General features: G+C 41.7%; 1 pseudogene; it reads left to right on the top strand.

The window, feature by feature from the left end:
- The first annotated feature begins 9634 nt into the window (after positions 1 to 9634).
- The window catches only part of LOC116083879, a 14637-nt pseudogene continuing 5769 nt past the window's right edge, over positions 9635 to 18502 (top strand).

Genomic DNA, 18502 nt, shown 5'->3' with positions numbered 1-18502 from the left:
AGGATTCTAGTCCATGTGATGATGGTTATCTCCTCGTTTACAGTGTGTCACTGTTACTCATCGCAGTCTAGAAACTCTCACAGGTGTGCCGGAATAATCACAGCTTCACCCTATGTTAATTTAAATGAAATATATCACTTTACGCATAACTTTCTTTCCACAGTACCCCACAGACTTGGTATTAGGGTTTCTGTGAATTACACTATGAACTCAGCAACTCTTACACAGGAAAACATTTAAGTGGGGGCTTGACAGGACTAGAGATCTTGAAAAAAAAATCCCATGAGAGGCTATTGGTGAAAATACAGCCTAGTTGCAGCAGAAGACCCTTGACATCTTGGAGATGCCAGTACCATAGGATGACCATCAAGAACAGCAGCAGATGTGGAGTAGAGCTAGCCCAAGTGCGGAGGACAAGCTGTGTGTAGAGTAGAGCCAGAGATGTGATCCATGATCCTTGGAGAGATGTGATCCATTCCCCTTGGAAAGATGTGATCCATGACCCTTGGAGAGATGTGATCCATGCTCCTTGGAGGAGCCTAGAAGATGAATGAATCCCAGATAATTAGACATTGAGATATTTAAAATTTTTGAAGCTTTGTTTTGCTTTGTTAAGATTTTACCTGTTTCCTGGTTATTCATTCTTGGAGTAAGAATGTATTTGGTTTATTTTTTTATTTTAAATAGAGAGATCCAGAGGAAGTTTACAGCAGGCAACTTACCTGACTAGGCATCCCCAAGGACTTAAAAATTCTCTGACCTTGTTTGATGAGTCACTAAGTGCTGACTTCCTGCCCTTCTATTACAGGTTTCCTAGGACCACACTCTTCCAATTCATAAATGACCTCCTCCATTCTTCCAAAATGAAAATAAATTATAAAAGGGCCACTGAGGGATTGCTACAGAGTTACAGACTTTGGGCTACAGAATGTTGGCTTAGGAAGCCCAACATTATATATCAGAGGTTACCCATTGGCTGCCAGCTGACAGGAGGCAAAAGGAGCCTGTTCTAGAGCACGTTTGCTGGGTGCACCCTGAAATATAGCTTATTTTAGTTGGAAAATCATGGCTTTGGTCTTCTCTCAATTCTCAGGTTTAAAAGTCACAGTCATTGATGAGCACCTGCTAACCCCAGCTCCGAAGACTGAGAGACAGGTTCAAGAGTTCCTAGGTGCAGCCATGTTTTACTGCCTCTAGGTATCAGAGTTGGTGGAAATAGCAGGGCCACTATACACTAGCACTGCGTCCCTAACCTAGACTGAGACTAAAACAAACAACATCCATGGCTTTAAAAACAGCTCTTACGTCAGCAGCACTCCTAGAATTTCCAGACATCTCAAAACCTTTTCATCTGTTTGTCCACAAAACAAAAAACATTACAAAGGGGGTTCTAGCCCAAACTTTCAAGTCATGTAAATGCTCTATGACAAACCTGTCCAAATGATTAGACCCTGTAGAACAGCCTGTCTGTTTAAGAGCTATGGTAACTACTACCAGTCTAATTTTGTAAAAAATGTTAATTCTAAGTCAAGATCTTATATTCACAGGACCCCATGCCTCCTCTCAGGAACACCAGAGCAATGACTGTCTAATACCTGTATGACCCAGAGCCAGGCCCTACCCCTGTACCACCCTCAAGTCTAGTTTGCAAGAGCAAACACTATCAACCTGACTATGTTCTTTGCCTGAGGATGACTACCTGCAGATGTTAGCAAATCTGGCACCTCCACAACCAGTCTGAGGGGCCTGGTGACAGCAGACACTCATTGGACACATTCCCACTGTCACCTCATGTCACATGTCCTCCTGCATGTGCACTACATCCCCTGATAAAAGGACTCATTCCTCCTCCCTGCTGCTCCTTTATCCTCTACCTCCACCAGAGGCAGCCTCTGTGTCTCCTCCGGCCTCTCTAAGTAATCCTCCCACTTTAGACCTGTCCCATGGCGTTACTTTTTGGATGCAAGAGCAGGTGCTCATCAATGGCTGTGACTTTTAAATTTGAGAATTGAGAGAAGACCAAAAACCAAGATTTTCCAACTAAAAATAAGCTGTATTTTGGGGTGCACCCAGGACTTGCCAGCCAGCTGTCTCACCCTAAGTCAGGATTTGAGAGCAGTTATTATTATACATTGTTAGAAAGGTACAAGGAGAGGGAAAGACCAAGGGTACCGATATGCAATGTGTGAATGGGATCATAACCAAGAAAGAGGAACTTAGTCTTAATTACACACAGAAACCTTAGGTTGCCAGGACTCAACAACACAGGACAAACAAGGGCTTGTTCTTCAACTGCACATAGAACTCTTAACCTGCAAGGTATATTGTTCTTGTTTTGATCTCCCATTAACTTGTTTGCAAGCTATATTTATTTGTTCCTGTCTGGTCTCACATCATGGGATGAAAGATAATACCAGGTACATAGGAGCTGGAGTAATTACTTTAACTGAAACAATTGAGTCCAAGCCAGGTACCTCAGCCCAGAGAACAGAACCAATCAATTTGACCCAGAGTCTCCGATAGAGAAAAGGAGAGTACACCATCATATGTACAGCCAGTCCCTATGCTTTTACTACACTCAGAATGATCTGTAGAGAAAGGGGCTCCTCACCACGGGGACATTCAAAACAAAGAGAAAATCTTGCTCCTGCCCCCATAGCTATGTGGTTTCTCCTAGGAATTGCTATCTTCCACGGTCTAGCCTAATCACAAAGAATCCTCTGAGACAAGAAGGTGACCTGGCAGCCTGCCAAGGCCTTTTGATAATGTGATGACATACCCAGACCCTAGTGAAATGACCAAAATTAGCCTGTATACTCCACCTTTTCAGGAACCAGGTAACTTCCTGGAAGGCTGGGAATTGTAGTTCTTGAGAAAAATAACAAAGCCCCATGGGAAAGTACGGTGGCCTATCGGTTTGTCCTTATAAACCATGACTTGAGGCCATTTCCAGCTGGGAAATTCTGCAGAATGTTCCTGACCAAAATCAATCTCTTGGTCAGTATTTAATATTTCATAAAGCTTGCTTTAAATTTGGCCCAAAATGGTGGAGTTGGTTATTTTTTGTTGTTGTTCTTTTTTTTCTTTCTTTCTTTTTCTGGTGATTGTCTGGATTAACACTGGTACAATGGTGAGGAAATGGAGGTTCTAAAACCAAGAAATGGACATCAAAGGGAAAGATCATTTTCCCATAAACAATTGGCAGAACTCTGTATGAGGTACAAAGTAAAATCTCCTACCTCAAATTCTGACACCCGTTTCCCTCTACCGGTCCATCACTGTCAGAAGGACTAAATGCCCCTCTGTGGTTCTTACTAGTATACCAAAGCACACACAGACCCCCAGGCCCACTCAATACCAGTGGCCCTTCTCTTTCCGCCCCTACCCTAAACTTCTTCAGCTCATGGGCTTCCCTCTACAAGGTTCTCATTCCTATATAACATTGCTATATCAGCCATGTACTCTACTCTCTTGACACTTTCCCTCTCCCTCCTCTCTCTCCCTCTTTCTTCCCTCTCCCTCCCCTTTTCCCTCCCCTCCCCTCTTTCCTGTCATGGTCAAGTCCAGTCTGCTGGCCACGTTCAATTTACTACTTTCTTTGCTCTGGCTATACCCCCCCCTTCATTTCTGCAATTAAAAACCCATCTCTCAAAAATACCTTAGAGTAGTTTCATCCACTCTGGTAACTGAGCTTCACCAGGCTGCTTATCTGAAGTTCACAAAACTTTCTGACTTCCTCACACCAAGGTATGTTATAACTAGACTATACAACCTAATACAGGATGGGATGTCTCAACCAGATGCCAGGTTTATGCTCAAGTGAATTCAAAACTGAGCCCTTTCCCAGGAAGGGGTCCAGATGAGAGGCAACACGGATACAAGTCCTTGCATGTTTGTGTAGATACTTTTTTCTGGGTAGAAGTGTTAGCCACCTGACTGAAACTGCTCAAATAGTACCTTAAAAGGCTCCACCAGGACCCAGTCCCCTGATTTACCTCCCTGCTGCCCTCAGAAGTAGGGGTCTGACGACATCCCTGCTTTCATAGCCAAAACTGTTCAAATAATAGTGAAAACTTTAGGGATGGATAGATAGATTAGAAAGTTTTATAGTACATGAAGATCGCAGAGTTCTGGGCAGGTAAAGAAAATGGATTGAAAGTTAAAAGAAATTCACAAAACTCTCATTTTGCTTAGCTTTGGGCCTGTGATGTCTACTCTGAGACTATGTTTGGAAGACCACCCCTGCCACTCCCCTGGCTCTGATACTGACAGTTGGTGGAACACCTCTCTAACCATATCTCTCTCAAATCACTACAGGCCCTCCAGTCCTCCATGAAGGCTATATATTAGACTATTCGAGAGACCCTGCCCACCTCCAAGTTTACCACTAGCTTCCCCTGTGAGAGACTGGTAATACCATCTGGGTCAAGCAGGTAGTCAAAAGGGCACTGGAACCAAGACTTCAACCAGCTCTCCCCTCTAGAACATGTAACACACCCAAGACCAGAGTTCTACCTCCCACTTAGGAAGCTGAGAGATCACCATCCCGATTTTCTACTCTTGACCAGATCCACTGCTAGATTAATCATTCTAGCCAGACACTGGCCAGGATTGCTGGTTTTGCTTAGGCCCCCAGCCCTCACACTTCCTAAGGATAAGGACTAACCAGACTGTTAGCCACTGACCGACAAAACTCACCGTGACGGGGGGGATAGACCAAATTACGTTAGAGCATTTACAAGGGACTGCAGCGTAACCAATATCCAAAACCTTTAGTCACAAGTCACTTTTCCTTCTTCTAAGGCCTGTTGTTATTCCTTGTGGGCTACCTCATCTGGACAGTAGCAATATTACCAAGCTCCTGAAACTATTTGGTTGGCATGTACTAGTGGTTTCAATTCTGATACTTTATGTGTTCAATTCTGACACTTTATGTAATGAAAAAAAAAAAGAAAATTTTAATATGGACCATGAACTACAAAAAGAGAAAAAAGAAGAAAAGAGCTGTGGGACTGGAGAGACGGCTTCGCAGTTAAGAGCATTGGCTGCTCTTCCGAAGGTCAAATCCCAACAACCACATGGTGGCTCGAAACCATCTGCAATGAGATCTGATGCACTCTTCTGATGTCTGAAGACAGCTTCAGTGTAGTTACATATAATAAATAAATAAATTTTGGGGCCGGAGCGAGTGGGGCCGGAGTGAGAAGGAAAAAGAAAAGAGAAAAAAGAGCTGTGTCTGTCCTCACCTCTCTAGTGATGGAACTAGAACAGCTGGCTCCACAGCTATTGAAACATCAGCTTTCATCATGAGAGATAAAAACTTTAAAAAGCTAAGTAGGGAAGTTGATTGGGACTAGGGGTATTCAAAGTTCCTGCTCTTGAATTCAAACAACAGTCAGGTTCCCTTATAGAGAGGCTTATGCTTCTCTTGAAAAAAGGAGCCTGGGGTGGCTTTGGGAGAAACCTGTTGTTCTGATGCCCAGCAATCAAGAGCAATGAGAACAGGCTGGAGAGATGGCTCAGTGATTAAGAGCACTGACTGCTCTTCCCGAGGTCCTGAGTTCAATTCCCACCAACCACACGGTGGCTCACAACATCTGTAATGAGATCTGATGCCCTCTTCTGGTGTGTCTCTAGACAGCAACAGTGTACTCATATATAATAAATACATCTTTTAAAAAAGGAGTAATGAGAAAAATATCTTACTGTGGTTGGGAAAAAAAAACAAAATCAAGAAAGAGAGAGAGAAAGACATAAATCAGATAATTGGTACCAGTCTCTTTTCTTTTGGTTCCTCTAGCTAACTACTCTGCTATCAGCACTGGCTGGGCCTTTAGCTCTGATTTAATTCATAGCAGGGTCCTATATCAAAGTCTGTATTTCGGGGAAAGTCTACCGCCTTGCTGTCGGGCATCTGTAGTTCTTCTGGTCAACTGTTGCTGAGGTAGGTCAACTCCGGATATGGTTTTTGTTTTTAAAAGCTTACCCTGAGACAGGATCCAGGCTACACTGGGATCTTACACACACAGTGTAGCTGCTGGCCAGCTAATAAAGACTTTCTATAGCCTTCCACCCATGTCCAAATACTCTTTTCTGATGGACACCCTACAATAGTTGCATTAGAATCTGGCAGTGTACACATGTCAGACCCATAGGAACCTGGCATGGAAAGAGAGAAGGGAATGGGTTATTTAGGTGTCTGGTCACAGAACTGGAGGTTTGAGTTGAAATATCATGTTGGAGCCCAGATGATTCTAGCACAGAAGCTTCAGTGCCATTGCAGGTAGTGCTGTAAGATCTGGGTTTTCCTACGATGTTTTGGTTTTATTTGTTTTTATCTTTCCTTACTAAATGGCTATGTCTCTCTTTTGCAATAGGCAGCTTTCCACCACATGTTGGAAGTAGCAACCTTGTAAACTCTGTGAGATAAGCAATCGTTTGAGTTGTGAAATCAAGAGACTTTCACAGTGTGGGAACTATTAAAGTCTCTGGGGACTTTGAAAACTGGACTCGATTGCCTTTCATAGTACGAGATGAAAATGAAGCTGTAGGAGGCTGCCAGGGCAGAGGTCATGTTTAAAGTGTGGCAGTATTTGGTTGTCAAATCCTGGTGAGCTCACTTGATGTTTCTCATACCTTTGTATTTGATGATGAATCATTTCTGTGTCCTGATTTGGGAACATTGAGGAACATTCAAAGCTGATATTCAACATTTGAAACATTGTCACAAAGGAACAATTTCAGTATAAAAGAAGACAAAGGAAATTGAACAAGACAGATTAGACCTCTGCATAGGGAATTCCAACAGGAGGCAAATGGGCCAGGCTGGTGAGATGGCTCAGTGGTTAAGAGCACTTGACTGCTCTTCCGGAGGTCATGAGTTCAAATCCCACAACCACATGGTAGCTCACAACCATCTGTAATGAGAAACAAATTTAAAAAAAAAAAAAAAAAAACTATGGGCCAGAGTGAACAGAGGCCAGAACGAGCTGGATTGGAACAAGAGGGACAAGGGAAGGTGGGGAGGGAAGAGGCAATGGGCCAGTGACCATTGCACACACAGTGTTATCCCAGGAGCTGTATGTGTCCCTCCACTTGGAGAGAAGCAGGGAGTTAAGTTATGAGTTCATAGCACACCTGGTGCTGAATACACACCTGCCTTGATGAAAAAACAGAGGGACCATTCTAGTAGCACTCTCGCAAAACCCAAATTCCTTACATAGGTTAACAGTTCAAAGTATTAGAAAGAATTTAAGGGCAGATGGGAATATCTCGAGATTGATTGAGGGAGTTCTTCTCAAGGAAGCATCAGATAGTTGCACATTTAACTTTGTTCAGTGTTTTATACCGCTTCTGTGACCACGACCTACAGCCTTCACTGTATGGATTCCAGTAGTCACAGCAAAACTGGTTTTGTACCTGTGAAGTCTGACCCACGTATGGCTCACACTGATGTCAGCACAGAGGAACAAGGTCTACTTATTAAGTGCAGTACTGGGTATTAAGCCTTCATTCTAGGCTAGTATGTTGCCCCCAAGGTAACTTCCTTGTGTCTTTTAAATTTTTATTTAGAGACAAGGTCTTTAAGTTGTCCTTTCTGGTTCCGAATTCAGAGTCCTTCTGCCATAACATTCAGAGCCGCTGGAAGCTCAGGCAACGACAAGGCTGGCTCAAATAAATAAATAAACAAACAAACAAACAGGTAATTTTTTGATTCCCACATTAGATTCTTGCTACTGTTGTGCTTAAGTGAAACTCTATATCTCCTTTCGTTTGTTTGTTTGTTTTATTTTGAAGTCTCAGTGGGTAGTTCTGGCTATTCTGGAATTCACTGTATGGACCAGGTTGGCCTTAGAGATCCTTTCTCTTTTGAGTACTTGGATTAAAGACATGTACTACCATGCTGACAAAATGATTTTTTTCAAGCTTCATTAAGAACTCATAATAAGCAGATGTAAGGGCTAAAATCTCTACATGTTGATCAGAAATGACTTGTTAACCTAGCAAACTTTTTTCTGAAAGATTCAGTTCACATTCAAACACCTCGCGTTGTGAATCTGGAACTTTCAAACCAGCCTGACTCCCAGTGCCTGTCAGGTAGGTACTGACTTGGCCTTTGCTCTCCAGCCAGTTCTACAGGTAGTGGAAATCTCTCTCCCAGGGATCCCAGAACTCGCAAGACCGCTGGGAAATGTAGTTCCAGTGACTCTGATGACCCAAGGAGCTACTCTGGAAATCGCCTTTAGCAGATCAGACCAGAGTTCAGTCCTGCTTGCTCTCGCGTGCATCTCTGAAACAGAGGTTGGTCAACGTGTAACCTCGCAGGCTGCAGAAAGTGTGCAGGGCGTGGTGTAATCCGGGCTTGAAGGGAGCGGAGGAGGCGTGGAATGTAAGCCTTTTGGAGGTGCTGTGCTGAGCTAGCCTGGGCCTCATCTGCCTGCAGATCAGGGCTGAGGAAAAGGCTATGGGGTTGATGCTGGGAATGGCCACCTCGTAGAAAGCATCTTGCTGCCTTAAGCCTCCTTGTGCTTTTGAGACAGGAGCCCAGGCTTGGTACTTCGGAAATGAAGAAGCTTGGAAGATCCTAGTGTTGGAGCTCAAATCTCAGCTTGGCTGTGGAAGCCTATCTTTATCTGCCGAGCTTGTTATTTCTCAGTACATTTAGGCAAGGGGAGATCTGGTCCCTTCTGTACTTCACGGTTGGCCAGTATTCTTGTTTTAGTTGACTTAAGTTCATCAAGTTCCAGGGACAGAGAGAGACCTGAGGGGAAGATTGGTGTATGTCCTGTTTATCCCATTTCTTTGGCCCTCTGCACATATATAACAGTCGTGCAGCTTGGTCTTCACGTGAGACTCCTAAAGTGGGAACGGGATCTCTTTTGCCTTAGGGACCCCTTCCCTCTACTGGGCTGCCTTGTCTAGCCTCGATAGGAGAAGATGAGCCTAGTCTTAGTGCAACTTGATATGCCAAGACTTGTTGATTTCCGCGGGAGGCCTCCCGTTTACTGAAGAGAAAGGGAAGAGAAATGGATGGGAAGGAGGAGATGGGTGGGAAGGACTGGGAGGACAGGCAAGAGGGGAAAGTGGTCACAGTAAATAAATAAATAGTTTAATTAAACACACGTAAATCCTTAACATTTTACATGCTTTTACAAAGTGGACAAATAATATTATTACTCTCACAGGTTATTTTGTTACTTTGCTCAATAATGTGTGGAAAACTGAAATTGTGAATTACAGAAAACTTTGAAATAAGAAAAGAGTAGTATTCGTAGTTATAGTTCTTAGCTACAGCACTCTGAGGCACAGGTGTTAAATATCCAAAGCGTGCTTTAGTAATATTGCAAGCACATTAGTACTTGTTTGAGGAAAAAAGTAGATGTCAATGAAAATAAGATCAGAGTGATGCGTAGTGTATTTTAAATATTAAAATTATTGCCATACTTACTGATTATTAAATTATTCAGGTATGTTTTCTCTATGAATTCTCTCCTTGTTCTACCTTTCGTCCACTCCATATCATGTGCTTTGTTACACTATCGTTTGCATCAATCCTGATTCTGAACAAGTCTAGACCACCAGAAGAGAGCCACAGGATTGCATCAAATCTGCGTTTCCTTCAAAATTCACAGTCATGAGTGTAAGTATCTTGTGTTGAGGAGTAGCCTCACCATGATTTTGTAGTATATCATACAAGCATATGACACTAAATGTGTGGCCTTACATGGATCCACTCATGTTATCTGTCTTGAAAGGAGAGTTTCCATATGGGTTCAGAGGATCTTCTGTCTTTGCTTTCCATGAAGATGGGGCCAGTGTGAGATCATGTGACCACTTCAGAAAGGTCTGAGGAATATTACTCACCAATGGAAGAAGCATTTCTAGCCCTTTTTCATCCTCATGCAGGATCTAGGTTTGTGTCCACAGGCACATGATGCCTGTGTAAGGGTTTCTATCGCTGTGATAAAGACCACGAGGAAAGGTAACTTGGAGAAGAAAGGGTTCATTTCAGCTTACAACTTCAGCGTCCATCCCTTAGGGAAGTCAAGGGAGGAACCTGGAGGTTGGGACTGGCGCAGAGCCTACAGAGGAATGCTGCTTACTGGCTTGCGTTCCATGGCTTGCTCAGCCTGCCTTCCTGTACCATAAAGAGCCATTTGCACAGGAGTGCACCATCCACAATCTGCCGGGTTGTTTCATACTCAAATAAAGAAAATATCATATAGAGGTAATTTCTCAATTATGCTTTATTCTACTAAAATGAGCCTAATTTGTTCCAATTGATCATGAGAACTACTTATCAAAATGCCTACTGGTATCCTTATTGTTATTAATTTTAATTAATTTAAACTGTGATATCATTCATTGGTCTTTATTTCAGGAAATGCTGTCCTTCTGGGATGTGGCCATTGATTTCTCTCCAGAAGAGTGGGAATGCCTGGAGCCTGCTCAGTGGGATCTGTACAGGGATGTGATGCTGGAGAATTACAGCAACCTTGTGTTCCTGGGTGAGCATTGTATCTATAGAGAATTTGTGTCTCACCATCAACATGTAACTTCCTCACTCTGTACAAGGTCTCATGGGAGTATTTGTTTTTCAACAGTGAGTTTCATATTCTTTACAAAAAAAAAATTAGGCAGGTTGCTGTATAGCTAAGAACCACTTTGCTGTTCTTTATGTGTTTAATCTGTGTTGGAAGCATGCTCCTTCACTTTCGTGGAACTGTTATAAATTCAATGGCATGAGGCATGGAGGACTCATGCTAATGAAGATGTTTCACAGTTCAGTTGTAATTGACCTTTAAATTAAGTTCAGCATCTGCAGATTATAAATTCTCCCTCAATATTTTAATATACCTGTCAGAAAGCATTTAAGGAACAAATTGTTTGCAATACAATTATTTATTATATAGTTTTCTTCCTTATAAGTATTGTCCTGGAAGGGATGTGTCAATTCCCAGTAGCAGAACACTCAAACAATTGTGCACCCTTTTCCTTCAAACAGGTCTTACTCTCTCTAAGCCACAGCTGATGACATTTTTGGAGCAAAACCAAGGGCCTTGGAATGTTAAGAGACAAGCAGCAGCAGCCATGCACCCAGGTGTGTAGGAGTGAGGGGTCAGTGGACAGATGAGGGTTCCCAAGACAGAACAGAAAGTCAGAGTTTACCATGGATATTGAGACTCTATGTTGTGGTGGAAATTATTTTTAAAGCACCACACCTTTAATGTCTTTTCCTGTCATAAAAGTCATCTCTCAGACATGTATGAAGGTTCAGGAGTCTAAACTTTGCTCTTTCCCCTCTGATGAGCTCTGCTTATGAGGAGCTTGCAAAAGAAAGTTGCTCATTTGTTTGAGTTGTCCATTGTCATGTGAAACACTCAGTGCTGATCAGACTAAGTCATTGACTTGCTGACTAAAGAGCAGGCTCACCCAGAAAGAATTCTCTAAGCTTAAATGAATCATGACTTGGTTTATAAAGCCAAACACACAATTACACTGTCCCAGAGGCTGGGAGGGGTCAGAAGTTTTCGATGTATCTGGTGATTACAGCAATTTGTTTTATGATATAAAACAGTGGATATCCCAAAGCTGTATTTGAGGCTGTGTGAGAACATTTTGCGCATCGGGGTAAGGTTACCAGGGTAGGAACTGGGTGGAGGTCCAGTATTTGTTCCTATGGCTTTCTCAGAAGTTAATAGATTTAAGTCTTTTGAACAGTCATAAAGCTCTATTTATTTTTAGGAAAATACTTAAATTTTCTTAAACATTAATTTTAAGAAATCTGAGAAGTTTATGAATGCAATATTTATACTGCATTAATTAATATACTGAGGAGCCAGTCCAGGTGTATCTGGAAGGTGACTCAGAATGACTGCTCTGGGTGAGCTCTCACAGTCCACATCTCCTTCTCCTCAGGCCACATTGCTTTCTTTTCCTGGCTGTGGTGGGTTCACATGTGTGCCCACAGCTCAGCCTGCTGTGCTGATTGGCCCTGTGGCAGAGCTTCTGTCTTATACTATCTCTCACTCTGCTTAGGGCTGCTTACAGAATCAGACACTGACCTCTCAGCTCGGGGATTAACTCTGTTAGCAGTAGGAGAAATCAAAGCAAGGAGACAGGGCACGGCCATTTGAAGTAGCATACCATTTGGATGGCAGGTTCACCTGTACACAGTATCCTCAATTATCAGATCAAGAGACATTGAGTGCAGAGTAATTGCAGTGAGTGCTTCCATTTGAGACATCTAGACTGTAGGTGCTGAGTCTTAAGATCCTCCTCAGCATGAGAGGATCCATCCCCCTGTCTTGTGAAACAGGAGGAGTAATTCATCTTCCTGAAGATGAGGAGTAGGCGTGTCCCTAGTCTGCCCTACTGGTCAGACAGGAGCAGCAGATGCTGGCAAGTTCTATTCCCCATGCATCCCTTATCCTGCGATGAGGCTAGCATGCCATTTACTCTGATAGGTCTTTGTCCCATCAGAGGGTAAGTGTGCTATTGGAACCTGGAAGTGTCCTGCTGTGTAAATGTAGTGTAGATTTAACCCTTGTTATTCCATCAATTCAATTTCAGTAATCAATTTTTAAGTACATCTGATTTTGAATATTATTCCATATTAAACAAACTTTATGTTGACCTTACATTTGTTTGAGATATCTGCTTTAGGCTTGACTTTGGTTACATGTAGAGAGCACAGTACGATGGAAAGTATAAATCTATCTCTCCCCCCAACACTGTCTATGTAAATGAATACATTCATATTTTATTTAGAATATAATATTATTAATGTATTATGATATACTATTAATATATAATTATTATTATATTTATGATATATTATGAATGAATACATTTAATAAGACCACAAACACAATTTTGGGTACATTGAGTATATTTAATCACTACTAAGCTGGCTTGGTTATGTATTAATTACCTTTCTTCTAACAGCTTACAATAAATTAGTAACTCTCCTAAGACTATGATTTTATCAGTGAAAGTACATTATCCTTGTTAAAATTTTGAGCCTTAAAAAAAAAATCATAATTTTTATACCAAAGCTCTCTTATACCAAATCAACTTTAAACCAAAACTGCTGTCTATGGAGAGATTGGGGAATTTATTTTCCTGACCCCTTTATTTTGTACCTTTACCAAAACTTAAATCAATTCTACAGACACTGTCCATTACTAGCTTGTTTGATCCCAGAGAGTACATTTCTCTCTGTTCTTAGCACTTAGGAGGCAGAGGTAGGTAGATCAGTGAGTTTGAGCCCAGACTGGTCTACAGAGTGAGTCCCAGGATATACTAAGAGATAAACAGAGAAACCCTGTCTACAAACAAACAAAAATTCACCCTCCCCACAAAAGAATATATTCAGAGGAGAGACTAGTAAAGACCTTTGTGAGCAGACATATATACGAATGAAAAGGTGTACAGTTAATAATCACCACAATTCTTGTCATGACTCCATTTCTCCAAACTATTAAAGGTTAAAAAAGTTAGCAAAAACATAAATGACTAGATATCTTTAAGTCATCTTCTATTAACATTGATGGACCCTAGGACATTAACGTTTGACCATTAAGTGTATTATCGTTAAGACTGACCTTCTAAATGTCCTGTATCATATTTAGATGTACTGTGACTTCTTCAAGCTTTTATGGTTTTGACCTCTCCTTTTTTTATATAATTTGTCATACCTAAAATAATCTAACTCCCTTATTTTTGGAAATATAACTTTAATTTATGCCTTTTGTAACGTTTTAAAATTGGTTTCACTAATCTCAAAAGAGAAAATTTAGGATGTGAACAACCCTGGATGAGAGAACCTTTTTTGGTAAACAAGAATCCAGTGGCAGAAAGTGGAGACCAGGAGTTTAATTGGTAACTGATTGTAAAGAACCAATTGAGATCAGTCACTCCCTTTGAACCAGCCATGTGAGCATTACATGTCCCCCGCCCCTTAGTTAAGCAATTTCAAATGAGACATTACGACATTAACAGCTAAATTTACCACTTTTTAAAGAAAATTTCCCAAAGGGGAGAGTGTTAGACAATATCTATTCTTTTGTGGGGGGGTCTTACCCTGTACATATAAAAGCTTTTCCATGATTGCAGAGGTAGATCCCCAAACCCAGTTCTAGTGTCTCCCCCAAACCTTGAAACCTTATGCAGTTGAATCTCAGTTCCATGCAGCTATCTGAGAGGAGTGACTGGATACTCAGGATAGGATTTGGTGATCATGCTTATATACTTTTTTGAAGGAGTTTTGTTTTGTTTTGTTTTTTTTTTTTTTTTAGACAGGGCTTCTCTATGTAGCCCTGGCTGTCCTGGAACTCTACCTATAGACCAGGCTGGCCTCGAACTCAGTGATCTGCCTGCTTTTCCCTCCCAAGCGCTGGGATTAAGAGTATGATCCTCCAACCCAGGCTGGAATGTTAATGTTTTAAATGTTTTTAATGTTTTAAAAGCCCAGCTATTATTATTTTTACCAGGCACAGCTAGAGTTATGAAGATGGTGGTTGCTCAGTTTAGAAGATACTGTGCAACATGAGCTTAATAAAAGAAGGCTGAGTCCTGCTGGGCGGTGGTGGTGCACGCCTTTAATCCCAGCACTTGGGAGGCAGACACAGGTGGATCTCTTTGAGTCCAAGGCCAGCCTGGTCTACAGAGTGAGGTCCAGGACAGCCAGGGCTACTCAGAGAAAAACCTGTCTCGAAAAACCAAAAAAGAAGAAGAAGAAGAAGAAGAAGAAGAAGAAGAAGAAGAAGAAGAAGAAGAAGAAGAAGAAGAAGGAGGAAGAAGGCTGAGTCCAAATTACACACAGAGGGTAATGTGATGAATTAATATGACCTGTGCACGTACTGTTAATTCATTCTGACTTGAACATTTCCAGGTAGACCTTATAGAAAATATAGGACCGTCTTTATGACTTAGATAGCATGTAGACTTATTATAATCATTAAGTGGATATTAACAGCTTCTATCAGAATTTAGCTGACTATGATTCTAGAGTTGTGAGAGATTTTAGACAGTGTACCTTTTCTCCTTTGTAAGGATGTGCAGTCCATTAGTTGTTCCTATTCTGCACAGCTTTCTACCATGAGATAAATAATAGCAGCTTTGATTGGAAACAGTTCACCTCTTAGCTGTTCTCAAGAGCATGGTGTCTTTTCCTGCTATACTTTTGTTCTTCTGCCTGTCACAGGGTCAGAGAGTCAGCCTGACACAGGACCGGGGCTGTGGAAGGAAGTCTGAGACAGTTATGCTTGGGTTTGAAGTGGGTGGGGCATATACTATTTCTAAAACCAGGTTTTCAGTGATCTAAAATAGTATATGATGATTTCAAAAACTAGTATCTATATAAGGCATTTGTTTGTCTATAAAACTAAAGCCAGTGCTTTACATACCCATAACAGGCATGTGTGTCTCTAGGTATGGTCAGACAACCTGAATAGTTTTATATGTATTTTCGCTCCTGTATAACACTTCTATGAGACAGGGACTTACTGCCTTTTGTGGGTCAAAACTGTAAGTTTTAAATACATTGGTACCTGCAGTCTAGAGACGTTACAAGCAGAAAACCATAAAAACTTGACATCTAAGGAACTTCAAAAGTTCTAGAAATGAAAGCAGAGTATCTAGGCTCAGTGGAGCAGAAATGAAGCCTGACATTAGTCATAGGGCAAAGGAGCTCTAAGAACAGAAAGAATGTACTCTATCTCTGAAGAAGCAGGCTTGCAGACCCAGTATGAAATATCCAACATGGCTTTACTCTCCAGTCTTCGATAGAAGCAATGCAGCTAAAGGACTCTTCCCCACAGAAAAACTGGCTGTAACCCCTTGTCCACAGTGAGGTAGAGTCCTGAACCCACAACTTGGCTAATTTCTGGGATGCTTGGGGACTCTGCTCTTCCCACACTGCAGTCACTGGTCTAGTTATTTCCACAGCCCCTTTGTGTTGTATAAAAGGGTTGGGGCCTCTACTGCAACCTTAAAGTTAATGGATGGAAAGATCTCTCTCAGCCAGTGGAGATCTTCCTGAGTATGGGACATGGAGCTGACTAGGTTTGGACTCCTGACAAGAGCACAAGGGAGAGCTCAGCAAGGGATGAGCATGTCAAAGAGGAACAGACATGGAGTTTCCCAGACCCATTAATACAGACTCAGAAAGGAGGTTGACACCACTCATGGAGGATGGAAGAACTCCAATACTTCCAGTCCCTTTAGTGCAAAGTGAGCTCAGACAGCGGCCTGACTCTCTGCTCTCTAAGGTGGTTCAGGGAAAGGGACAGAGAATGTTAAGTGCATTATTCAATTATGCATCCATAGAAATGAAATGAAATGTGATTTAATGGAAACATTTTATTCATTACTTCTTTAAACAACACCTTTCCTCTTAGATGGAGATCCAGGAAAGGGTGAAGATTTATTCCTATTCCCAGAATCTGGTCCAGAGAAAATCCCCATACTTACCTCCTTGAAGGACTAGAAGGACTAGATTGGTTCTGGTATTAGGAAATAATGTGGTCATTCTGAGACTCCCTGGCCCTGGTGAGGAAAGATGTATGGGGCTCAGGAAGGTCTCAGGGTGCACTACCACTGTGACAATCAAGCAAGCCGAGAGACCCACAGTGTTCTGAACCTCTTGACTGGTACCTCCAAGTGTTGCATCTACAGGAGTCCCAGGGCAATGCTACTCAGTGAAGTTCAGGTAAAGAGTCTTTTTTTTGTTGTTTTTGCATAGGCTTATGCCAGGAACATGTAGCTACCCAGCATGAAACATGAGCGCGTCATAATGCCGAACCCATAGTTACATCAAACCAGAGGCAGTTGTGCCCTGAAATTCCAAAATTTCTTTTCCATTTATTCAAAGAATTTGATTTATGTTGTAAAACAGTAGATCTTCCAAAGCTGCAGGTAAGGCTGTATGAGAGCATATTCTCAGCAGGAGTGGTTGGCTGGGAAAGTATTTGGGTAAAACTCATGCAAAATGGAGTCACTTTGGGCAGTTCAGTTACGAACTTTACTGTTTTCTACCCATCTGAAAGTTTGCGCACATTTCTGAAGACCTAAGTGGGAAATCATTGTAAGATAGAAACTTTACACATGAGTTTTTTCATATCACTTACTTGCATGTTAATGAAAGGCATCTCATCAGAGCTCATTGTGAATGACGAAAATGTCCTCTTATAATATTTTTTCTGTCACACTCATAGTACTAAGCATTTACTATGCATGGCCTTTGTGGATATATATTCAAAGATTAAAACTGTCCACATCTAGGACAGACACACACACACACACACACACACACACACACCATCTTTCCTCTTAGAAGGAGACCCAGGAATGGATCAAGATTTATTCCTATTACCTCCAGAGAAAAATGCCTACACCTATCTCCTTGAAGAAATAGGTTGGTTTTGATATATATGTATGTGTGTGTGTGCATGTATGTATGTACACACACGCGCGCGCGCGCGTGTACACACAAACATTGATAAAACACATCAGGACAGTACAAGATAAAAAATATCTGCAGAGCTGGAGAGATGGCTCAGCGGGTAAGAGCACTGACTGCTCTTCCAAAGGTCCTGAGTTCAGATCCTAGCAACCACATGGTGGCTCACAACCACCCGTAATTAGATTGGACGCCCTCTTCTGGTGCGTCTGAAGGCAGCTACAGTGAATTACGCAGGAGCGAGCGGGGCCAGAGCCAGCGGACCAGAGCCAGCTGGCCGGAGCCAGCAGGGCCGGCAGAAGTCCTGAAATCAACAGTAGCTACACATGATAGCTCACGGCCATCTATACAGCTATAGTGTACCCATACACATAAAATAAATAAAAATAAAAATCTTAAAAAAATATATACCTACAAATCTGAATTTTTACTTTGTAAGTAAACACAAACATCCTGTCTCATGACATTCATTTCTTCCTCACAGTTCATTGTTCAGTGGGTATTTTTTAATCTTACTAATGAATAATTCTTAAAAATAGGTAATTTTATCACTGGGCTTGGTGATGCATGCCTTTAATAACAGCATTTGGAGACAGAGGTTTGAAGACCTCTGAGTTTGAGGACATCTTGGTCATTTGGGCCAGTTGTAAGGACAGTCACAGCTATGCAGAGAAACCCTGTCACTAAAACAAATGAAACAATACTGGTAAATTTATCATCTATTCACTGACAAATATATTGCTTTCATCAACATTTATGTTACTTATAAATGTGCCTGCAGTTCTTCATAACTTCATATCTTACAGGTACATATTTTCTTGTCATCAAAGTAAAACATAAAATACTATCATTAAGATATGTTATTTTAATATTGTTATGGATAGTCTACTTGTTATGGAGAATATCAAAATAAAATTCTATACTTGAAGCCGGGCGGTGGTGGCATACGCCTTTAATCCCAGCACTTGGGAGGCAGAGGCAGGCGGATTTCTGAGTTTGAGTCCGGCCTGGTCTACAGAGTGAGTTCCAGGACAACCA

This window comes from Mastomys coucha, unplaced genomic scaffold (genome assembly GCF_008632895.1).
Source record: "Mastomys coucha isolate ucsf_1 unplaced genomic scaffold, UCSF_Mcou_1 pScaffold8, whole genome shotgun sequence".
NCBI lineage: Eukaryota > Metazoa > Chordata > Mammalia > Rodentia > Muridae > Mastomys > Mastomys coucha.
The sequence above is the reverse complement of the archived record's forward strand: the minus strand, read 5'-3'. Positions and strand labels throughout refer to the sequence as shown.